At 45.9% G+C, this 19,713-nt stretch overlaps 1 pseudogene; it reads left to right on the top strand.

The window, feature by feature from the left end:
• The window catches only part of LOC135536564 (xylosyl- and glucuronyltransferase LARGE1-like), a 240,568-nt pseudogene that overhangs the window by 47,719 nt on the left and 173,136 nt on the right, over positions 1 to 19,713 (top strand).

Here is a 19,713-nt window from a genome sequence, read left to right as displayed (position 1 = left end):
TGGACTGCCTGTGGACTGCCTCCGGACTGCCTCCGGACTGCCTGTGGACTGCCTCCGGACTGCCTCCGGACTGCCTGTGGACTGCCTCCGGACTGCCTGTGGACTGCCTCCGGACTGCCTCCGGACTGCCTCCGGACTGCCTGTGGACTGCCTCCGGACTGCCTGTGGACTGCCTGTGGACTGCCTCCGGACTGCCTCCGGACTGCCTCCGGACTGCCTCCGGACTGCCTGTGGACTGCCTGTGGACTGCCTGTGGACTGCCTGTGGACTGCCTGTGGACTGCCTCCGGACTGCCTGTGGACTGCCTCCGGACTGCCTGTGGACTGCCTGTGGACTGCCTGTGGACTGCCTCCGGACTGCCTGTGGACTGCCTGTGGACTGCCTCCGGACTGCCTGTGGACTGCCTGTGGACTGCCTCCAGACTGCCTGTGGACTGCCTGTGGACTGCCTGTGGACTGCCTGTGGACTGCCTCCGGACTGCCTCCGGACTGCCTCCGGACTGCCTGTGGACTGCCTGTGGACTGCCTCCGGACTGCCTGTGGACTGCCTGTGGACTGCCTCCGGACTGCCTGTGGACTGCCTGTGGACTGCCTGTGGACTGCCTGTGGACTGCCTCCGGACTGCCTCCGGACTGCCTGTGGACTGCCTGTGGACTGCCTCCGGACTGCCTCCGGACTGCCTGTGGACTGCCTGTGGACTGCCTCCGGACTGCCTGTGGACTGCCTGTGGACTGCCTCCGGACTGCCTGTGGACCGCCTGTGGACTGCCTCCGGACCGCCTGTGGACTGCCTCCGGACTGCCTCCGGACTGCCTGTGGACTGCCTGGGGACTGCCTCCGGACTGCCTGTGGACTGCCTGTGGACTGCCTCCGGACTGCCTCCGGACTGCCTGTGGACTGCCTGTGGACTGCCTCCAGACTGCCTGTGGACTGCCTGTGGACTGCCTCCGGACTGCCTGTGGACTGCCTGTGGACTGCCTGTGGACTGCCTGTGGACTGCCTCCGGACTGCCTGTGGACTGCCTGTGGACTGCCTCCAGACTGCCTGTGGACTGCCTCCAGACTGCCTCCAGACTGCCTGTGGACTGCCTCCAGACTGCCTGTGGACTGCCTGTGGACTGCCTGTGGACTGCCTCCAGACTGCCTCCAGACTGCCTGTGGACTGCCTGTGGACTGCCTGTGGACTGCCTGTGGACTGCCTCCAGACTGCCTGTGGACTGCCTCCAGACTGCCCAAATCAAATCTATGACAGCCTTGTTGTACTCTGTCAGACTGACACACAGTCACTGTCTCTGTGACCTGGAGCATAAAGCCCATTTCAATACGCGTTCTACACACTGATGGAAAGAATGACCTCAACATCATTCTACACACTGACGGAAAGAATGACCTCAACATCATTCTACACACTGATGGAAAGAATGACCTCAACATCATTCTACACACTGATGGAAAGAATGACCTCAACATCATTCTACACACTGATGGAAAGAATGACCTCAACATCATTCTACACACTGATGGACATGATACCTCAACATCATTCTACACACTGATGGAAAGAATGACCTCAACATCATTCTACACACTGATGGAAAGAATGACCTCAACATCATTCTACACACTGATGGACATGAAGATCTCAACATCATTCTACACACTGATGGACAGAATGACCTCAACATCATTCTACACACTGATGGACAGAATGACCTCAACATCATTCTACACACTGATGGACAGAATGACCTCAACATCATTCTACACACTGATGGACAGAATGACCTCAACATCATTCTACACACTGATGGAAAGCATGACCTCAACATCATTCTACACACTGATGGAAAGCATGACCTCAACATCATTCTACACACTGATGGAAAGAATGACCTCAACATCATTCTACACACTGATGGAAAGAATGACCTCAACATCATTCTACACACTGATGGAAAGCATGACCTCAACATCATTCTACACACTGATGGAAAGAATGACCTCAACATCATTCTACACACTGATGGAAAGAATGACCTCAACATCATTCTACACACTGATGGAAAGAATGACCTCAACATCATTCTACACACTGATGGACATGATACCTCAACATCATTCTACACACTGATGGACAGAATGACCTCAACATCATTCTACACACTGATGGACAGAATGACCTCAACATCATTCTACACACTGATGGAAAGAATGACCTCAACATCATTCTACACACTGATGGAAAGAATGACCTCAACATCATTCTACACACTGATGGAAAGAATGACCTCAACATCATTCTACACACTGATGGAAAGAATGACCTCAACATCATTCTACACACTGATGGAAAGAATGACCTCAACATCATTCTACACACTGATGGAAAGAATGACCTCAACATCATTCTACACACTGATGGAAAGAATGACCTCAACATCATTCTACACACTGATGGACATGATACCTCAACATCATTCTACACACTGATGGAAAGAATGACCTCAACATCATTCTACACACTGATGGAAAGAATGACCTCAACATCATTCTACACACTGATGGACATGAAGATCTCAACATCATTCTACACACTGATGGACAGAATGACCTCAACATCATTCTACACACTGATGGACAGAATGACCTCAACATCATTCTACACACTGATGGACAGAATGACCTCAACATCATTCTACACACTGATGGAAAGCATGACCTCAACATCATTCTACACACTGATGGAAAGCATGACCTCAACATCATTCTACACACTGATGGAAAGAATGACCTCAACATCATTCTACACACTGATGGAAAGAATGACCTCAACATCATTCTACACACTGATGGAAAGAATGACTCAACATCATTCTACACACTGATGGAAAGAATGACCTCAACATCATTCTACACACTGATGGAAAGAATGACCTCAACATCATTCTACACACTGATGGAAAGAATGACCTCAACATCATTCTACACACTGATGGAAAGAATGACCTCAACATCATTCTACACACTGATGGACAGAATGACCTCAACATCATTCTACACACTGATGGAAAGAATGACCTCAACATCATTCTACACACTGATGGAAAGAATGACCTCAACATCATTCTACACACTGATGGAAAGAATGACCTCAACATCATTCTACACACTGATGGACAGAATGACCTCAACATCATTCTACACACTGATGGACAGAATGACCTCAACATCATTCTACACACTGATGGAAAGAATGACCTCAACATCATTCTACACACTGATGGAAAGAATGACCTCAACATCATTCTACACACTGATGGACAGAATGACCTCAACATCATTCTACACACTGATGGACAGAATGACCTCAACATCATTCTACACACTGATGGAAAGAATGACCTCAACATCATTCTACACACTGATGGAAAGCATGACCTCGACATCATTCTACACACTGATGGACATGATACCTCAACATCATTCTACACACTGATGGAAAGAATGACCTCAACATCATTCTACACACTGATGGACAGAATGACCTCAACAATCATTCTACACACTGATGGACAGAATGACCTCAACATCATTCTACACACTGATGGACAGAATGACCTCAACAATCATTCTACACACTGATGGACATGAAGATCTCAACATCATTCTACACACTGATGGACATGAAGATCTCAACATCATTCTACACACTGATGGAAAGAATGACCTCAACATCATTCTACACACTGATGGACAGAATGACCTCAACATCATTCTACACACTGATGGACAGAATGACCTCAACATCATTCTACACACTGATGGACAGAATGACCTCAACATCATTCTACACACTGATGGACAGAATGACCTCAACATCATTCTACACACTGATGGACAGAATGACCTCAACATCATTCTACACACTGATGGACAGAATGACCTCAACATCATTCTACACACTGATGGACAGAATGACCTCAACATCATTCTACACACTGATGGAAAGAATGACCTCAACATCATTCTACACACTGATGGAAAGAATGACCTCAACATCATTCTACACACTGATGGAAAGAATGACCTCAACATCATTCTACACACTGATGGAAAGAATGACCTCAACATCATTCTACACACTGATGGAAAGAATGACCTCAACATCATTCTACACACTGATGGAAAGAATGACCTCAACATCATTCTACACACTGATGGAAAGAATGACCTCAACATCATTCTACACACTGATGGACAGAATGACCTCAACATCATTCTACACACTGATGGAAAGAATGACCTCAACATCATTCTACACACTGATGGAAAGAATGACCTCAACATCATTCTACACACTGATGGAAAGAATGACCTCAACATCATTCTACACACTGATGGACAGAATGACCTCAACATCATTCTACACACTGATGGACAGAATGACCTCAACATCATTCTACACACTGATGGAAAGAATGACCTCAACATCATTCTACACACTGATGGAAAGAATGACCTCAACATCATTCTACACACTGATGGACAGAATGACCTCAACATCATTCTACACACTGATGGACAGAATGACCTCAACATCATTCTACACACTGATGGAAAGAATGACCTCAACATCATTCTACACACTGATGGAAAGCATGACCTCGACATCATTCTACACACTGATGGACATGATACCTCAACATCATTCTACACACTGATGGAAAGAATGACCTCAACATCATTCTACACACTGATGGACAGAATGACCTCAACAATCATTCTACACACTGATGGACAGAATGACCTCAACATCATTCTACACACTGATGGACAGAATGACCTCAACAATCATTCTACACACTGATGGACATGAAGATCTCAACATCATTCTACACACTGATGGACATGAAGATCTCAACATCATTCTACACACTGATGGAAAGAATGACCTCAACATCATTCTACACACTGATGGACAGAATGACCTCAACATCATTCTACACACTGATGGACAGAATGACCTCAACATCATTCTACACACTGATGGACAGAATGACCTCAACATCATTCTACACACTGATGGACAGAATGACCTCAACATCATTCTACACACTGATGGACAGAATGACCTCAACATCGTTCTACACACTGATGGAAAGAATGACCTCAACATCATTCTACACACTGATGGACATGATACCTCAACATCATTCTTCTCCCTCGTTGTTCTGGCTGATACTCTGATAATTTGTGTGTGTGTGAATTGGCCAACTTCTGTCTCTTCTACCTGACGGACAGGAGGGAATGGGGGTTTGTACTACTGCCTCGTCGTTCTACAGCCTCGTCGTTCTACTGCCCCGTTGTTCTACAGCCTCGTCGTTCTGCAGCCTCGTTGTTCTGCAGCCTCGTTGTTCTGCAGCCTCGTCGTTCTACAGCCTCATCGTTCTGCGGCCTCGTCGTTCTGCGGCCTCGTCGTTCTGCGGCCTCGTCGTTCTACGGCCTCGTCGTTCTACAGCCTCGTCGTTCTACAGCCTCGTCGTTCTGCGGCCTCGTCGTTCTGCAGCCTCGTCGTTCTGCAGCCTCGTCGTTCTACAGCCTCGTCGTTCTACAGCTCCGTCGTTCTACAGCCTCGTCGTTCTACAGCCTCGTCGTTCTACAGCCTCGTCGTTCTACAGCCTCGTCGTTCTGCAGCCTCGTCGTTCTACAGCCTCGTCGTTCTACAGCCTCGTCGTTCTGCAGCCTCGTCGTTCTACAGCCTCGTCGTTCTACAGCCTCGTCGTTCTGCGGCCTCGTCGTTCTGCGGCCCCGTCGTTCTGCGGCCCCGTCGTTCTACGGCCCCGTCGTTCTACGGCCTCGTCGTTCTACGGCCTCGTCGTTCTACGGCCTCGTCGTTCTACAGCCTCGTCGTTCTACAGCCCCGTCGTTCTACGGCCCCGTCGTTCTGCAGCCTCGTCGTTCTACAGACGCAGACCGATCCAACTAAACCCTGGTGGAGATTAAACATTGACTGGGGTCATGTGGCTAATCGGACAAATGTGTTTTGTAATGGAAAGAGGATTTATTGTATCATAAATAGAGGCTTTGGCCTGCTCTACGTTACAGAGAGAATCGACTGAAATATAGCGGCTAAAGTGGAGGGGGTCATCTCTACCAGATATGGGCTCGTGTGTGTGTGTGTGTGTGTGTGTGTGTGTGTGTGTGTGTGTGTGAGAGAGGGAGATCTGGGAGGAAGAGAACAAACACATCTGTGTCTAATTCGTTTAAACTGCTGAACTTTTCTAGAGTCTTTAACGGGATCTAGAGTCTTTAACGGGATCTAGAGTCTTTAACGGGATCTAGAGTCTTTAACGGGATCTAGAGTCTTTAACGGGATCTAGAGACTTTAACGGTATCTAGAGTCTTTAACAGTAATTAGTCTTTAACAGTATCTAGAGACTTTAACGGGATCTCGAGACTTTAACGGGATCTCGAGACTTTAACGGGATCTCGAGACTTTAACGGGATCTCGAGACTTTAACGGGATCTAGAGACTTTAACGGGATCTAGAGACTTTAACGGGATCTAGAGACTTTAACGGGATCTAGAGACTTTAACGGGTTCTAGAGACTTTAACGGGATCTCGAGACTTTAACGGGATCTCGAGACTTTAACGGGATCTAGAGACTTTAACGGGATCTAAAGACTTTAACGGGATCTAGAGACTTTAACGGGATCTAAAGACTTTAACGGGATCTAGAGACTTTAACGGGATCTAAAGACTTTAACGGGATCTAGAGACTTTAACGGGATCTAGAGACTTTAACGGGATCTAGAGTCTTTAACAGTAATTAGTCTTTAACAGTATCTAGAGACTTTAACGGGATCTCGAGACTTTAACGGGATCTAAAGACTTTAACGGGATCTCGAGACTTTAACGGGATCTCTTGACTTTAACGGGATCTCGAGACTTTAACGGGATCTAGAGACTTTAACGGTATCTTCTCTGAAGTAGCTTCAGTGGAAAAGTTCCATTTGAAACATTCACTATACTTATGTATGCCTTTAGCCCCTATGAATTCTGATCTTTGGGGCAAAACAATCATCATTGAAAATATTTATTTACCCCCTGTTATGATCTAACCTGTCCTGTCTCTCCCCTCCTCTCTCCCCCTCCTCACCTCTCTCCCTCTCCTCTCTTATCTCTCCTCTCCTGTCCTCTTTCCACTCATCTCCTGTCCTCTCTCTTCCCATCTCTCCCCTCCTGTCCTCTCTCCTTTCCTGTCCTCTCTCCTTTCCTGTCCTCTCTCATCTCCTGTCCTCTCTCATCTCCTGTCCTCTCTCATCTCCTGTCCTCTCTCATCTCCTGTCCTCTCTCCTCTCCTCTCCCCTCCTCTCTCTTCCCCTCCTCTCCTCTCCTCTCCTCTCCTCTCCTCTCCTCTCCTCTCCTCTCCCTCTCCTCTCCCTCTCCCTCCTCTCTCTCCTCTCCCTCTCCTCTCCCTCTCCTCTCCCTCTCCTCCCCCTCCCCTCCCCCCTCCCCCTCCCCTCCCCTCCCCCTCCCCTCCCCTCCCTCCCCCTCCCTCCCCTCCCTCTCCCCTCCCCTCCCCTCCCCCTCCCCTCCCCTCCCCTCCCCCTCCCCTCCCCTCCCCTCCCCTCCCCTCCTCTCCCTCTCCCTCCCCTCTCCTCTCCTCTCCTCTCCTCTCCTCTCCCTCCCTCTCCTCCCTCCCCTCCCCTCCCCTCCTCCCCTCCCCTCCCCTCCCTCCCTCTCCTCTCCTCTCTCCTCTCCTCTCCCCTCCTCCCTCTCCTCTCTCTTCCCCTCCTCTCCTCTCCTCTCCTCTCCCCTCCTCTCTCTTCCCCTCCTGTTCTCTCCTCTCTCCTCTCCCCTCAGACAGTATCATGCCCCCCCCCAACCAACAGCTGCTACCCACATAGAGGTCAGACTTCAGAGGTTGCTCCGCCTCTCGTTCTGGGCCATCGCCACAGAGGATGCTGGGAATGTGTCGCGGGCGCAGGAAGTTCCTCGCTGCCTCCCTCGCCCTGCTCTTCATCCCCGCACTCACCTGGCTCTACCTCTCCGCTGGCAACTTCCAAGGTAGGACCCAACTCTCCTGAACCACCTGATGCTGGAACAGGGCTTCTCTCCTCTGACCAGGTCTCTCTCTCTCCAGTCATGTCTAGGTGTTGTAACAGGGCTTCTCTCCTCTGACCAGGCCTCTCTCTCTCTAGTCATGTCTAGACGCTGTAACAGGGCTTCTCTCCTCTGACCAGGCCTCTCTCTCTCTAGTCATGTCTAGGTGTTGTAACAGGGCTTCTCTCCTCTGACCAGGCCTCTCTCTCTCTAGTCATGTCTAGATGCTGTAACAGGGCTTATCTCCTCTGACCAGGCCTCTCTCTCTCTAGTCTGTGCTAGGCTAGCACAGTGACTGTTCATCTCTTTTAGTCTGAGGACCCAGGCTACAGCAGCGCTAGGCTAGCACAGTGACTGTTCATCTCTTTTAGTCTGAGGACCCAGGCTACAGCAGCGCTAGGCTAGCACAGTGACTGTTCATCTCTTTTAGTCTGAGGACCCAGGCTACAGCAGCGCTAGGCTAGCACAGTGACTGTTCATCTCTTTTAGTCTGAGGACCCAGGCTACAGCAGCGCTAGGCTAGCACAGTGACTGTTCATCTCTTTTAGTCTGAGGACCCAGGCTACATTATCTTTTTTTGAAACAGTTGCAAGCGACTCAGTGTTGTGTGTGATTTGTTAAAGGGTTTCAGAATGTTGCGGTATTCTCTGCCCCCCCCCCCCTGGCCTTGGTGTGATTTGTACTCTAGCCAAAGGGGGTGGGGGGGTACAGCTACCAGCTCCCTCCATAATGAAATGTCACCCTTTTTGTTTCGGCTTAGATTTATATTCCCCTGGTCTTCGTTTTGGGACAGGAGACATAAGCAGGGAGAGGACACACACACACCACCACACACACACACACACACACACACCACACACACACACACACACACACACACACACACACACACACACACACACACACACACACACACACACACACACACCACCCCCCCTCTCAGAGCCCCTGAGCCCCTTGTGAAGTCTGTTTCATCCAGGCTGTAATGAAACTGAATGGATTGGCTCGGTCTGAATGAACAGTGGTTTGTGTGTTAGTTTGAGGTGCTCTGTGATTGTGTATGGCAGTATTCACACAGGACAGAGCAGCCAGTTGGTCTTTACTCCACTGCCCGGACACTTCCTTTACTTTTCAGTCTGTCTTCTTCTGTAAAACTCATCATCGATGGGAACATTATCCAGACTGTTTTCTGTCATGGGAACATTATCCAGACTGTTTTCTGTCATGGGAACATTATCCAGACTGTTTTCTGTCATGGGAACATTATCCAGACTGTTTTCTGTCATGGGAACATTATCCAGACTGTTTTCTGTCATGGGAACATTATCCAGACTGTTTTCTGTCATGGGAACATTATCCAGACTGTTTTCTGTCATGGGAACATTATTCAGACTGTTTTCTGTCATGGGAACATTATCCAGGCTGGTTGCTGTCATGGGAACATTATCCAGACTGTTTTCTGTCATGGGAACATTATCCAGACTGTTTTCTGTCATGGGAACATTATCCAGACTGTTTTCTGTCATGGGAACATTATCCAGACTGCTTGCTGTCATGGGAACATAATCCAGACTGTTTTCTGTCATGGGAACATTATCCAGACTGCTTGCTGTCATGGGAACATTATCCAGACTGTTTGCTGTCATGGGAACATTATCCAGACTGTTTTCTGTCATGGGAACATTATCCAGACTGCTTGCTGTCATGGGAACATAATCCAGACTGTTTTCTGTCATGGGAACATTATCCAGACTGTTTTCTGTCATGGGAACATTATCCAGACTGTTTTCTGTCATGGGAACATTATCCAGACTGCTTGCTGTCATGGGAACATTATCCAGACTGCTTGCTGTCATGGGAACATTATCCAGACTGTTTGCTGTCATGGGAACATTATCCAGACTGTTTTCTGTCATGGGAACATTATCCAGACTGTTTTCTGTCATGGGAACATTATCCAGACTGTTTTCTGTCATGGGAACATTATCCAGACTGTTTGCTGTCATGGGAACATTATCCAGACTGTTTTCTGTCATGGGAACATTATCCAGACTGGTTTCTGTCATGGGAACATTATCCAGACTGTTTTCTGTCATGGGAACATTATCCAGACTGGTTTCTGTCATGGGAACATTATCCAGACTGTTTTCTGCCATGGGAACATTATCCAGACTGGTTTCTGTCATGGGAACATTATCCAGACTGGTTTCTGACATGGGAACATTATCCAGACTGTTTTCTGTCATGGGAACATTATCCAGACTGTTTTCTGTCATGGGAACATTATCCAGACTGTTTTCTGTCATGGGAACATTATCCAGACTGTTTTCTGTCATGGGAACATTATCCAGACTGTTTTCTGACATGGGAACATTATCCAGACTGGTTTCTGTCATGGGAACATTATCCAGACTGTTTGCTGTCATGGAAACATTATCCAGACTGTTTTCTGTCATGGGAACATTATCCAGACTGTTTTCTGTCATGGGAACATTATCCAGACTGTTTTCTGTCATGGGAACATTATCCAGACTGGTTTCTGTCATGGGAACATTATCCAGACTGGTTTCTGTCATGGGAACAGCAGCACATTCAAATGTAATGTTACCATCTGCAAGTCTGATCCAGAGGCTTACAGTGGGGAGTCATTTAGCTGACTCTCTTATTCAGTGAGTCATTTAGCTGACTCTCTTATCTAGAGAGACTTACAGTAGTGAGGAATTTAGCTGACTCTCGTATCCAGAGAGACTTACAGTAGTGAGTCATTTAACTGACTCTCTTATTCAGTGAGTCATTTAACTGACTCTCTTATTCAGTGAGTCATTTAACTGACTCTCTTATTCAGTGAGTCATTTAACTGACTCTCTTATTCAGTGAGTCATTTAACTGACTCTCTTATTCAGTGAGTCATTTAACTGACTCTCTTATATAGTGAGTCATTTAACTGACTCTCTTATTCGGTGAGTCATTTAACTGACTCTCTTATTCGGTGAGTCATTTAGCTGACTCTCTTATTCGGTGAGTCATTTAGCTGACTCTCTTATTCGGTGAGTCATTTAGCTGACTCTCTTATTCGGTGAGTCATTTAGCTGACTCTCTTATTCGGTGAGTCATTTAGCTGACTCTCTTATTCGGTGAGTCATTTAGCTGACTCTCTTATCCGGTGAGTCTTACAGTGGGGTTCGATTCCAGGCTGTGTCACAACCCGGCTGTGGCCGTAGAGTGTCCCATAGAGAGGTGAACAGCGTCGTCCGGGTTAGTGGAGGGTTTGGCCTGGGGGGCCCTTTACTTGGCTCATCACGCACTTATTTTCCACCATAATTTGCATATAAATTAATAAAAAAATCCTACAATGGGATTTCCTGGATTATTTTTTTCTCATTTTGTCTGTCATTGTTTTACGTGTACCTATGATGAAAATTACAGGCCTCTCGCATCTTTTTAAGTGGGAGAACTTGCACAATTGGTGGCTGACTAAATACTTTTTTGCCCCACTGTAACACCTTATTCAGTCCTTAGTGGACCTACTGTATCTAACACCTTATTCAGTCCTTAGTGAACCTACTGTATCTAACACCTTATTCAGTCCTTAGTGGTCCTACTGTATCTAACACCTTATTCAGTCCTTAGTGGTCCTAGTGTATCTAACACCTTATTCAGTCCTTAGTGTATCTAACACCGTATTCAGTCCTTAGTGGACCTACTGTATCTAACACCTTATTCAGTCCTTAGTGGACCTACTGTATCTAACACCTTATTCAGTCCTTAGTGGTCCTAGTGTATCTAACACCTTATTCTGTCCTTAGTGTATCTAACACCGTATTCAGTCCTTAGTGGACCTACTGTATCTAACACCTTATTCAGTCCTTAGTGGACCTACTGTATCTAACACCTTATTCAGTCCTTACTGTATCTAACACCTTATTCAGTCCTTAGTGGTCCTACTGTATCTAACACCTTATTCAGTCCTTAATGGTCCTACTGTATCTAACACCTTATTCAGTCCTTAGTGGACCTACTGTATCTAACACCTTATTCAGTCCTTAGTGGTCCTACTGTATCTAACACCTTATTCAGTCCTTACTGTATCTAACACCTTATTCAGTCCTTAGTGATCCTACTGTATATAACACCTTATTCAGTCCTTAGTGGACCTACTGTATCCAACACCTTATTCAGTCCTTAGTGGTCCTACTGTATCTAACACCTTATTCATTCCTTACTGTATCTAACACCTTATTCAGTCCTTAGTGATCCTACTGTATCTAACACCTTATTCAGTCCTTAGTGGTCCTACTGTATCTAACACCTTATTCAGTCCTTAGTGGACCTACTGTATCTAACACCTTATTCAGTCCTTAGTGGACCTACTGTATCTAACACCTTATTCAGTCCTTGGTGTATCTAACACCTTATTCAGTCCTTAGTGGACCTACTGTATCTAACATCTTATTCAGTCCTTAGTGGACCTACTGTATCTAACACCTTATTCAGTCCTTAGTGGTCCTACTGTATCTAACACCTTATTCAGTCCTTAGTGGACCTACTGTATCTAACACCTTATTCAGTCCTTAGTGGACCTACTGTATCTAATACCTTATTCAGTCCTTAGTGGACCTACTGTATCTAACACCTTATTCAGTCCTTAGTGGAACTAGTGTATCTAACACCTTATTCAGTCCTTAGTGGACCTACTGTATCTAACACCTTATTCAGTCCTTACTGTATCTAACACCTTTTTCAGTCCTTAGTGGACCTACTGTATATAGCACCTTATTCAGTCCTTAGTGGGCCTACTGTATCTAACACCTTATTCAGTCCTTAGTGGTCCTACTGTATCTAACACCTTATTCAGTCCTTAGTGGACCTACTGTATCTAACACCTTATTCATTCTTTAGTGGTCCTACTGTATCTAACACCTTATTCAGTCCTTAGTGTATCTAACACCTTATTCAGTCCTTAGTGGTCCTACTGTATCTAACACCTTATTCAGTCCTTAGTGGTCCTACTGTATCTAACACCTTATTCAGTCCTTAGTGGACCTACTGTATCTAACACCTTATTCAGTCCTTAGTGGTCCTACTGTATCTAACACCTTATTCAGTCCTTAGTGGTCCTACTGTATCTAACACCTTATTCAGTCCTTAGTGGACCTACTGTATCTAACACCTTATTCAGTCCTTAGTGGTCCTAGTGTATCTAACACCTTATTCAGTCCTTAGTGTATCTAACACCGTATTCAGTCCTTAGTGGACCTACTGTATCTAACACCTTATTCAGTCCTTAGTGGACCTACTGTATCTAACACCTTATTCAGTCCTTAGTGGTCCTAGTGTATCTAACACCTTATTCAGTCCTTAGTGTATCTAACACCGTATTCAGTCCTTAGTGGACCTACTGTATCTAACACCTTATTCAGTCCTTAGTGGTCCTACTGTATCTAACACCTTATTCAGTCCTTAGTGATCCTACTGTATCTAACACCTTATTCAGTCCTTAGTGGACCTACTGTATCCAACACCTTATTCAGTCCTTAGTGGTCCTACTGTATCTAACACCTTATTCATTCCTTACTGTATCTAACACCTTATTCAGTCCTTAGTGATCCTACTGTATCTAACACCTTATTCAGTCCTTAGTGGTCCTACTGTATCTAACACCTTATTCAGTCCTTAGTGGACCTACTGTATCTAACACCTTATTCAGTCCTTAGTGGACCTACTGTATCTAACACCTTATTCAGTCCTTACTGTATCTAACACCTTATTCAGTCCTTGGTGTATCTAACACCTTATTCAGTCCTTAGTGGACCTACTGTATCTAACATCTTATTCATTCCTTAGTGGACCTACTGTATCTAACACCTTATTCAGTCCTTAGTGATCCTACTGTATCTAACACCTTATTCAGTCCTTAGTGGACATACTGTATCTAACACCTTATTCAGTCCTTAGTGGACCTACTGTATCTAACACCTTATTCAGTCCTTAGTGGTCCTACTGTATCTAACACCTTATTCAGTCCTTAGTGATCCTACTGTATCTAACACCTTATTCAGTCCTTAGTGGACCTACTGTATCTAACACCTTATTCAGTCCTTAGTGGACCTACTGTATCTAACACCTTATTCAGTCCTTAGTGGTCCTACTGTATCTAACACCTTGTTCAGTCCTTAGTGGTCCTACTGTATCTAACACCTTATTCAGTCCTTAGTGGACCTACTGTATCTAACACCTTATTCAGTCCTTAGTGGACCTACTGTATCTAATACATTATTCAGTCCTTAGTGGACCTACTGTATCTAACACCTTATTCAGTCCTTAGTGGAACTAGTGTATCTAACACCTTATTCAGTCCTTACTGTATCTAACACCTTTTTCAGTCCTTAGTGGACCTACTGTATATAACACCTTATTCAGTCCTTAGTGGACCTACTGTATCTAACACCTTATTCAGTCCTTAGTGGTCCTACTGTATCTAACACCTTATTCAGTCCTTAGTGGACCTACTGTATCTAACACCTTATTCATTCTTTAGTGGTCCTACTGTATCTAACACCTTATTCAGTCCTTAGTGTATCTAACACCTTATTCAGTCCTTAGTGGTCCTACTGTATCTAACACCTTATTCAGTCCTTAGTGGTCCTACTGTATCTAACACCTTATTCAGTCCTTAGTGGACCTACTGTATCTAACACCTTATTCAGTCCTTAGTAGTCCTACTGTATCTAACACCTTATTCAGTCCTTAGTGGTCCTACTGTATCTAACACCTTATTCAGTCCTTAGTGGACCTACTGTATCTAACACCTTATTCAGTCCTTAGTGGTCCTACTGTATCTAACACCTTATTCAGTCCTTACTGTATCTAACACCTTATTCAGTCCTTAGTGATCCTACTGTATCTAACACCTTATTCAGTCCTTAGTGGACCTACTGTATCCAACACCTTATTCAGTCCTTAGTGGTCCTACTGTATCTAACACCTTATTCATTCCTTACTGTATCTAACACCTTATTCAGTCCTTAGTGATCCTACTGTATCTAACACCTTATTCAGTCCTTAGTGGTCCTACTGTATCTAACACCTTATTCAGTCCTTAGTGGACCTACTGTATCTAACACCTTATTCAGTCCTTAGTGGACCTACTGTATCTAACACCTTATTCAGTCCTTACTGTATCTAACACCTTATTCAGTCCTTGGTGTATCTAACACCTTATTCAGTCCTTAGTGGACCTACTGTATCTAACATCTTATTCTGTCCTTAGTGGACCTACTGTATCTAACACCTTATTCAGTCCTTAGTGGTCCTACTGTATCTAACACCTTATTCAGTCCTTAGTGATCCTACTGTATCTAACACCTTATTCAGTCCTTAGTGGACCTACTGTATCTAACACCTTATTCAGTCCTTAGTGGACCTACTGTATCAAACACCTTGTTCAGTCCTTAGTGGTCCTACTGTATCTAACACCTTATTCAGTCCTTAGTGGTCCTACTGTATCTAACACCTTATTCAGTCCTTAGTGATCCTACTGTATCTAACACCTTATTCAGTCCTTAGTGGACCTACTGTATCTAACACCTTATTCAGTCCTTAGTGGACCTACTGTATCTAACACCTTATTCAGTCCTTACTGTATCTAACACCTTTTTCAGTCCTTAGTGGACCTACTGTATCTAACACCTTATTCAGTCCTTAGTGGTCCTACTGTATCTAACACCTTATTCAGTCCTTAGTGGACCTACTGTATCTAACACCTTGTTCAGTCCTTAGTGGTCCTACTGTATCTAACACCTTATTCAGTCCTTAGTGGACCTACTGTATCTAACACCTTATTCAGTCCTTAGTGGACCTACTGTATCTAATACCTTATTCAGTCCTTAGTGGTCCTACTGTATCTAACACCTTATTCAGTCCTTAGTGATCCTACTGTATCTAACACCTTATTCAGTCCTTAGTGATCCTACTGTATCTAACACCTTATTCAGTCCTTAGTGGACATACTGTATCTAACACCTTATTCAGTCCTTAGTGGACCTACTGTATCTAACACCTTATTCAGTCCTTAGTGGTCCTACTGTATCTAACACCTTATTCAGTCCTTAGTGATCCTACTGTATCTAACACCTTATTCAGTCCTTAGTGGACCTACTGTATCTAACACCTTATTCAGTCCTTAGTGGACCTACTGTATCTAACACCTTATTCAGTCCTTAGTGGTCCTACTGTATCTAACACCTTGTTCAGTCCTTAGTGGTCCTACTGTATCTAACACCTTATTCAGTCCTTAGTGGACCTACTGTATCTAACACCTTATTCAGTCCTTAGTGGACCTACTGTATCTAATACATTATTCAGTCCTTAGTGGACCTACTGTATCTAACACCTTATTCAGTCCTTAGTGGAACTAGTGTATCTAACACCTTATTCAGTCCTTACTGTATCTAACACCTTTTTCAGTCCTTAGTGGACCTACTGTATATAACACCTTATTCAGTCCTTAGTGGACCTACTGTATCTAACACCTTATTCAGTCCTTAGTGGTCCTACTGTATCTAACACCTTATTCAGTCCTTAGTGGACCTACTGTATCTAACACCTTATTCATTCTTTAGTGGTCCTACTGTATCTAACACCTTATTCAGTCCTTAGTGTATCTAACACCTTATTCAGTCCTTAGTGGTCCTACTGTATCTAACACCTTATTCAGTCCTTAGTGGTCCTACTGTATCTAACACCTTATTCAGTCCTTAGTGGACCTACTGTATCTAACACCTTATTCAGTCCTTAGTAGTCCTACTGTATCTAACACCTTATTCAGTCCTTAGTGGTCCTACTGTATCTAACACCTTATTCAGTCCTTAGTGGACCTACTGTATCTAACACCTTATTCAGTCCTTAGTGGTCCTACTGTATCTAACACCTTATTCAGTCCTTACTGTATCTAACACCTTATTCAGTCCTTAGTGATCCTACTGTATCCAACACCTTATTCAGTCCTTAGTGGACCTACTGTATCCAACACCTTATTCAGTCCTTAGTGGTCCTACTGTATCTAACACCTTATTCATTCCTTACTGTATCTAACACCTTATTCAGTCCTTAGTGATCCTACTGTATCTAACACCTTATTCAGTCCTTAGTGGTCCTACTGTATCTAACACCTTATTCAGTCCTTAGTGGACCTACTGTATCTAACACCTTATTCAGTCCTTAGTGGACCTACTGTATCTAACACCTTATTCAGTCCTTACTGTATCTAACACCTTATTCAGTCCTTACTGTATCTAACACCTTATTCAGTCCTTGGTGTATCTAACACCTTATTCAGTCCTTAGTGGACCTACTGTATCTAACATCTTATTCAGTCCTTAGTGGACCTACTGTATCTAACACCTTATTCAGTCCTTAGTGGTCCTACTGTATCTAACACCTTATTCAGTCCTTAGTGATCCTACTGTATCTAACACCTTATTCAGTCCTTAGTGGACCTACTGTATCTAACACCTTATTCAGTCCTTAGTGGACCTACTGTATCAAACACCTTGTTCAGTCCTTAGTGGTCCTACTGTATCTAACACCTTATTCAGTCCTTAGTGGTCCTACTGTATCTAACACCTTATTCAGTCCTTAGTGATCCTACTGTATCTAACACCTTATTCAGTCCTTAGTGGACCTACTGTATCTAACACCTTATTCAGTCCTTAGTGGACCTACTGTATCTAACACCTTATTCAGTCCTTACTGTATCTAACACCTTTTTCAGTCCTTAGTGGACCTACTGTATCTAACACCTTATTCAGTCCTTAGTGGTCCTACTGTATCTAACACCTTATTCAGTCCTTAGTGGACCTACTGTATCTAACACCTTGTTCAGTCCTTAGTGGTCCTACTGTATCTAACACCTTATTCAGTCCTTAGTGGACCTACTGTATCTAACACCTTATTCAGTCCTTAGTGGAACTAGTGTATCTAATACCTTATTCAGTCCTTAGTGGACCTACTGTATCTAACACCTTATTCAGTCCTTACTGTATCTAACACCTTTTTCAGTCCTTAGTGGACCTACTGTATATAACACCTTATTCAGTCCTTAGTGGACCTACTGTATCTAACACCTTATTCAGTCCTTAGTGGTCCTACTGTATCTAACACCTTATTCAGTCCTTAGTGGTCCTACTGTATCTAGCACCTTATTCAGTCCTTAGTGGACCTATCATCTAATGCACCTCTTAGCCAACTAGTGTGTTCCAAACACTAACCAATCAGGCCTCTGTGCCCCAAATGGCACTAGGCTATTCATGGTCTGTTTGGATGCCCTGCTCCCCAGTTTGGATGCCCTGCTCCTCTGTTTGGATACCCTGCTCCACTGTTTGGATGCCCTGCTCCTCTGTTTGGATACCCTGCTCCACTGTTTGGATGCCCTGCTCACCTGTGATGCTCCCTGCTCCCCTGTTTGGATGCCCTGCTCCCCTGCCCTGCTCCCCTGTTTGGATGCCCTGCTCCCCTGCCCTGCTCCCCTGTTTGGATGCCCTGCTCCCCTGCCCTGCTCCCCTGTTTGGATGCCCTGCTCCCCTGCCCTTCTCCCCTGTTTCGATACCCTGCTCCCCTGTTTGGATGCCCTGCTCCCCTGCCCTGCTCCCCTGCCCTGCTCCCCTATTTGGATGCCCTGCTCCCCTGCTCCGATGCCCTGCTCCCCTGTTTGGATGCCCTGCTCCCCTGTTTGGATGCCCTGCTCCCCTGTTTGGATGCCCTGCTCCCCTGCCCTGCTCCCCTGCCCTGCTCCCCTATTTGGATGCCCTGCTCCCCTGCCCTGCTCCCCTGCCCTGCTCCCCTGTTTGGATGCCCTGCTCCCCTGTTTGGATGCCCTGCTCCCCTGTTTGGATGCCCTGCTCCCCAGCCCTGCTCCCCTGTTTGGATGCCCTGCTCCCCTGCCCTGCTCCCCTGCCCTGCTCCCCTATTTGGATGCCCTGCTCCCCTGCTCCGATGCCCTGCTCCCCTGTTTGGATGCCCTGCTCCCCTGTTTGGATGCCCTGCTCCGATGCCCTGCTCCCCTGTTTGGATGCCCTGCTCCCCTGTTTGGATGCCCTGCTCCCCTGCTCCGATGCCCTGCTCCCCTATTTGGATGCCCTGCTCCCCTGTTTGGATGCCCTGCTCCCCTGTTTGGATGCCCTGCTCCCCTGTTTGGATGCCCTGCTCCCCTGTTTGGATGCCCTGCTCCCCTGCCCTGCTCCCCTATTTGGATGCCCTGCTCCGATGCCCTGCTCCCCTGTTTGGATGCCCTGCTCCCCTGTTTGGATGCCCTGCTCCCCTGTTTGGATGCCCTGCTCCCCTGTTTGGATGCCCTGCTCCCCTGTGATGCTCCCTGCTCCCCTGTGATGCTCCCTGGTCGTTCATGTATGACACATTTATTTGGAGTTTCCCCTACCATGCTTCCGTTCACACCGTTACCGAGGAGACATCTGGTGTGTGGCAGCCTGGCGGGTAGCGGGGCGGGAGCATCCTTCGTGTGACAGCAGCCCGCTCACCTGACAGCCTGCGTGAATCACCTGGCGCCCGGCGTTGAGCAGTGGAGCAGAGCACGCCAAACAGAACTGAGCGGG

This window comes from Oncorhynchus masou, unplaced genomic scaffold, assembly GCF_036934945.1.
Source record: "Oncorhynchus masou masou isolate Uvic2021 unplaced genomic scaffold, UVic_Omas_1.1 unplaced_scaffold_634, whole genome shotgun sequence".
NCBI classification, from domain to species: Eukaryota; Metazoa; Chordata; class Actinopteri; order Salmoniformes; family Salmonidae; genus Oncorhynchus; species Oncorhynchus masou.
Note: the sequence above shows the minus strand (reverse complement) of the source record. Positions and strands in the feature narration are given on the sequence as shown.